The sequence below is a fragment of the Ovis aries genome, chromosome 2, assembly GCF_016772045.2.
Source record: "Ovis aries strain OAR_USU_Benz2616 breed Rambouillet chromosome 2, ARS-UI_Ramb_v3.0, whole genome shotgun sequence".
Taxonomy (NCBI): domain Eukaryota; kingdom Metazoa; phylum Chordata; class Mammalia; order Artiodactyla; family Bovidae; genus Ovis; species Ovis aries.
In genome coordinates, this window is record NC_056055.1 from 240,111,829 (window position 1) to 240,117,869 (window position 6,041).

Here is a 6,041-nt window from a genome sequence, read left to right on the forward strand (position 1 = left end):
CAAGCTGGATTTAGAAAAGTCAGAAGAACCAGAGATCAAATTGCCAACATCCACTGGATCATCAAAAAAGAAAAGAGAGTTCCAGAAAAACATCTACCTCTGCTTACTTGACTACACCAAACCCTTTGACTGTGTGGATCACAACAAACTGTGGAAAATTCTTCAAGAGATGGGAATACCAGACCACCTGACCTGCCTCCTGAGAAATCTGTATGCAGGTCAAGAAGCAAGTTAGAACCAGACATGGTTCCAAATTGGGAAAGGAGTACATCAAGGCTGTATATTGTCACCCTGCTTGCTTAACTTACATGAAGAGTACATCATGTGAAATGCCAGGCTGGATAAAGCACAAGCTGGAGTCAAGATTGCTGGGAGAAATACCAATAACCTCAGATATGCAAATGACATCACCCTTATGGCAGAAAGTAAAGAGGAACTAAAGAGACTCTTGATGAAAGTGAAAAAGGAGAGTGAAAAAGTTGGCTTAAAACTCAACATTCAAAAAACTAAAATCATGGCATCCATTTCCATCACTTCACGGCAAATAGAGGGGGAAACAATGGAAGCAGTGACAGACTTTATTTTCTTGGGCTCCAAAATCACTGCAGATGGTGACTGCAGCCATGAAATTAAGATGCTTGCTCCTTGGAAGAAAAGCTATGACCAACCTAGAGAACATATTAAAAAGCAGAGACATTACTTTGCCAACAAAGGTCCATCTAGTCAAAGCTATGGTTTTTCCAGTAGTCATGTATGGATGTGAGATTTGGACCATAAAGAAAACTGAGCACCGAAGAACTGACACTTTTGAACTGTGTTGGGGAAGACTCTTGAGAGTCCCTTGGACTGCAAGGAGATCCAACCAGTCCATCCTAAAGGAAATCAGTCCTCAATATTCATTGGAACGACTGATGCTGAAGCTGAAACTTCAATACTTTGGCCACCTGATGCGAAGAACTGACTCACTGGAAAAGACCCTGATGCTAGGAAAGATTGAAGGCAGGGGAAAAGGGGACGACAGAGGATGAGATGGTGAGATGGCATCACTGACTCAATGGACATGAGTTTGAGAGAAATCTGGGAGTTGGTAAAGGACAGGGAAGCCTGGCGTGCTGTAGTCCATGGGGTTGCAAAGAGTCAGACATGACTGAACAACTGAACAATAATAACATACCTACAATGGAATGTCATTTAGCCTTAAAAAGAATGGAAGTATTTTTAAATCTATTTTTTATTGAAGCATAATTGATTTTCAAAGTTAATTTCTGCTGCACAGCAAAGTGACTCAGTTATACACATACATACATTCTTTACATTTTTTTTTCTTTTCGGCAGCACTGCAGAGCTTGTAGGATCTCAGTTCCCAGACTAACGACTGAACCTGGATCATGGCAATGAAAGCCTGGAATCCTAACCACTAGACCACCAGGGAACTCCCTATATGTTCTTTTTTATATTCATTTCCATTATGGTTTATCCTAGGATATGAATATAGTTCCCTGTGCTATACAGTAGGAACTTGTTTATCCATTCTATATAAAAAAGGAAATTTTCACACCTTCTGTAATATGGATGAACCTTGAAGTGGTGATGGTTAATGCCACTGAACTTTATACTTAAAAATGGTTAAAACGATGAACTTTATGTTATGCATATCTTACCTCCTCCCCACACACATACATAGGCTTTTGGCTAGCCAAGATTTAAAGTAACTTTTAGACTCTCCATTGCTTGTACCAGCAAGAAGTGGCTGAACGTTCACCAAGGAGGTCATACTTCCCAAAGCCCATTTCCTGTGTGGTCATGAAGGATAAAAAAGCCAGGAGCTGTGAGAACAGTGGAGAACAACAGACAAAAGAGTCTTTCCGAGAGCAAGTCAGGGTTAACCAAGGAACTCTCCCCAGGCCCAGGGAAGAGAGCTTTGACAAGTCTGACCATTAGAGATTCAGAACTGCTTTGGAAGTGACAGTTTTACATCTTCCATTCTCTCCTTTTCTGAATAGGAGCTTACACTGAGGTTACCCTATTCTTGCTCTATCATTGCATATTTTCTTGTAGGGTATGGATAAAAACTCCCAACAAAGGAGCACATGGATTCACAAGAAAATGCCACCAAACTTTTTCTTATGGGTGTGTTTTTTTTTTTGGAGTATAGCTGATTTGGGGCTTCCCAGATAGTTTAGTGGTAAAGAATCTGCCTGCCAAGCAGATGCGGGTTTGATCCCTGGGTTGGGGCAGATCCCTTGGAGAAGGAATTGGCAACCAACTGTAGTATTCTTGTCTGAGAAATCCCATGGACAGAGGAGCCTGGTGGGCTGTAGTCCATGGGCTCGCAAAGAGTTGAACCAAACTTAGTGGCTAAATAACAACAACATAGTTGATTTACAGTACAGTATTAATTTCAGGTGTACAGCAAACTGAATCAGTTATATATATACATATATCCACTCTTTTTAAGAATCTTTACCCAGGGATAACTTGGTTTTTTAGTTCATAATCACCGTAAGGAACCATATTAGAAGATGGCTGAGCGATCTGGAGCTGAATAGGGTAACTAGATGGGATGTGGGAGAATCTCCCTTGGGAAGGGTAACTGTTCTTTCTATGGGAAGGGCAGAAACAGGCATTTGGTTCAGAAACACAGACTGAGGCATACTGTGACACACAAATATCTGTGTTCTCTTTGTCCTAAACTCATAGCCAGACTTCACTTCCCACTAGGGTTGCCAATTTAGCAAATAAAAATACAGTATACCCAATTAAATTTGAATTTCAGATAAACAATGAAGAACTTCTTACATGTCTCCTACAATATTTGGAACATAATTATACTGAAAAAATATATGTCATTTACCTGAAATTTAACTGAGCATCCTATATTTTATCTGGCAGCTCTACTTCCCAGCCTCCCTTGGGAGTTAGATGTGGCCATATGGCTGAGTTCCAGTCAATGGGATGACAGTGAAAGTGACGTACAGCTCTCCCAGCTCTGGACCCTGAAAACTTCTCTGCAAGCAGAGGACTCTGAGCATCTATCTGAAGGACGGCAGGGTCAGGAAATGGAAGCAGCCTGGGTCCCAAATGACCTGGTGGAGCAGGCATCCCTCCCCAAATCTCTACTAGACTATGATGTGAGCAAGAAAAGTCTTTTATTATTAAACCACTGAGTTTGGGGAGTTGTTACCGCAGTTAGCCTACCCTGATTAATATCCCAATACCTAAACTCAATAGCTTTTCTCATCCTTTCCCTAACAGCGTATGAGCCTGGTAACCATTTCTTTCTTCTTTTTCTGGCCATGCAGCACCGCATGTGGGATCTTAGTTCCTTGACCAGTGATCAAACAAGTCTTAATTGGACCTCCAGGGAAATCCCCATTTCTTTCTTCTTGAAACTCTCTTTTCCACCTGATACTATTTGTTCCTGGTCTTTCAGTAACAATGACGATGATGATGATGATAATGACAATAAAAATAGCTACCGTTCATGAAGTTCGCCTATGCCCTAGGTGCTATGCTAGTGCTTTATCAGGCTTCTCATTGAATCTTCATAACTACTCTGTACAGTAAGTGATATCACCCCCATTTTAGAGACATCCCATCCAATATCGTGGCTGCTGTAATTATCCTGTCAGTGTGGATAGCTCCCTGGCCCCCCTCTTTGTCTCCAGTTCCACCTTTCCTGGCATATGAATGTGCTGATGGCACTGTACACTCAACATGTCCGAAATGCAGCTATTCCTTGGTTAGTCCTTTTCATTTGCACAACAACCCTATGAGACAAACAATGTCATTATTCATATCTATGAGGTAGATCGTGTTATCCACGTTTTACAGATGAGCAAACAGAGGCCTAGAGATTCAGTGCCTTGCTCACCTTTACACAGCTAGTACGCAGTGGAGCTGAGCTTGTGGCTTTCAAGGCTTAGATCTCAAAGACACACCTCAAGTTCCACTCAAACTGAGCCCTCCTTATTCTGTTCTGTTTCCTGTTTCTTATACTCATTCTCTGGCCTTAACTTTCAAAGTCTATCCCTTGTGAAGTCTTTTCAAGTATTTCAAGCTGGGAGGGACTTCCATCTTGTGTGAATTTACAGTGTACTAACTCTGTAATGTGGGGTCTTCCCTGGTGGCTCAGCAGTAAAGAATCTGCCTGCAATGCAGGAGATGTGGGTTCGATCCCTGGGTCAGGAAGATCCCCTGGAGAAGGGAATGGCTACCCACTCCAGTACTCTTGCTTGGAGAATCCCATGGACAGAGGAGCCTGGCGGGCTACAGTCCATGGGGTCGCAACAGTCAGACACGACTGAGTGATTAAAACACCACCAATTCTTATATCACACTTACTCTTTCCTAAGTAAAATTCATCCTCATCACAGATAAGTTCAAGTAGAGAAATACAGAGCAAGAAGTTTTTAAGTGTCTCTTCATTCCCCAGAATTTATCAGTTTTTCCCTTGATTAATGGTCCTGTGTTTCTGCTAGAAACTCTATCAAACAGCTATTTGAGGACAAGAGGCACGCCAGTCTTATTCCCCCAAAATAGGCATTACTAAACAATTGCTCAAAGAATCAGTTTCAAATCCCCTAAGCCTGCACACACTACATGTTTTAGATGAAGGTGAGAGGGCTGGGTCAAGAAAAGTGATTTTTTTTTTCCAGGGAGGCTGGTAAAGACATGTCAAACACTCCCTTCTCCTCCCACCTTCATTAAAGAACAAAAAAGCATCTACTTCTAGGTACATGAAGGGTCTGGTTTCTGTTTTAGCTGGGTCTCAGAAGGAAATGACTTTTCTCTGAAATTGTAGAAGCCCAACCCAGCTGCAGCATTGTTAGACCTCAGGGTAAACAGGAAGCTTCCTGACTTGGGCCCTTCATGTCCCTCTCCCAGACTATTAAAGACTGTTAATAGGATAGTAAAAAGACAGCTGCTGGCCATAAAATCAGCCCATTCCTTAGTTCCTTAGAGAACAGCAACTATATCCCTCCAAGGTCAGAGGGAAAACGGTGTCTGTCCCAGGTCACACCAGGTGTGTCCACCTAGCTGGGGTTCTCAGTTATCTCCTCTACGATCAACTGTAACTAGATTGGTCTTTGCAAAATACCAGAGTGATTTAATTCCTTGACATTAGTTGAGAAGGAGAGGTTCCAATTTATAAGGGTTTCTGGTCCTTGAAATCATTTGTTTCCGGGGTGATGAGATCCAGTGTGAAGGTTAAGCTGAGGCTGCCAAAGCAGTGAAATCACCCCCTAAACTATGGAGTCTGAGTCACCTCTTCCAGTAGGGGAATAATCGGTCCTGATTACCCGCCAAAAGCGGCAATGAGGTGCATCCATGAGGGCAATCCGCCTAGCGCCCCTCCCTCTGCAGTGAAGAGCTGACTCAGTACCTCAACTCTTCCTGCACACAGGGTGGAAGGCCCCAGACTTGCAGCTGTTGCTGAGGAGGGAGGGAGCAGTTTCTGCCAACTGGAGGGACACTAGGGCAGGGGTGATCATCTTTTGCCAAGGGCACTCGGGTGTCTTGGCAGAAGGCAGAGGGCTGTCCCGATCTGTGTGTACATTTTCAGAAGCACTTGACTTTGGACCAAATTCTCTCAGCTGTGCTAAAGCTGGGCCGATGGATGGGAAATGCTTATTGGCCAGGCTGACTAGGAGCTCCAACAGAGGGTGCTGGGGCTCAGCCAGGAGCGTCCCTTCAGCTGGCAAGTTGAGCTTTCAGCCATGGTCAGAGGGAGTGTGTCGTAATTCTAATTCTCACAGGGCTCTCCAGAAGCTGCTTATCCATCTATTTTGAAGTTTCTGCTTGCTGGAATTTTTGGTTCAAATGGGGAACGAGTTGTGATGATGCAGAACCTCTTACCTGGCTCAAAGAATTGAGAAAAAGTAGCTCAGCAGGGATCAAGGTTTTTACTACAACTATACAGACAGGCCCATAACCAAACGTGGGCCAGAAGATACCATTTCATTCAACCATGGACTTACCTACAATTTATCAACGCCTGCTGCGGTGACGGTTCCTCTGATCCTTGTCTACTAATAAAG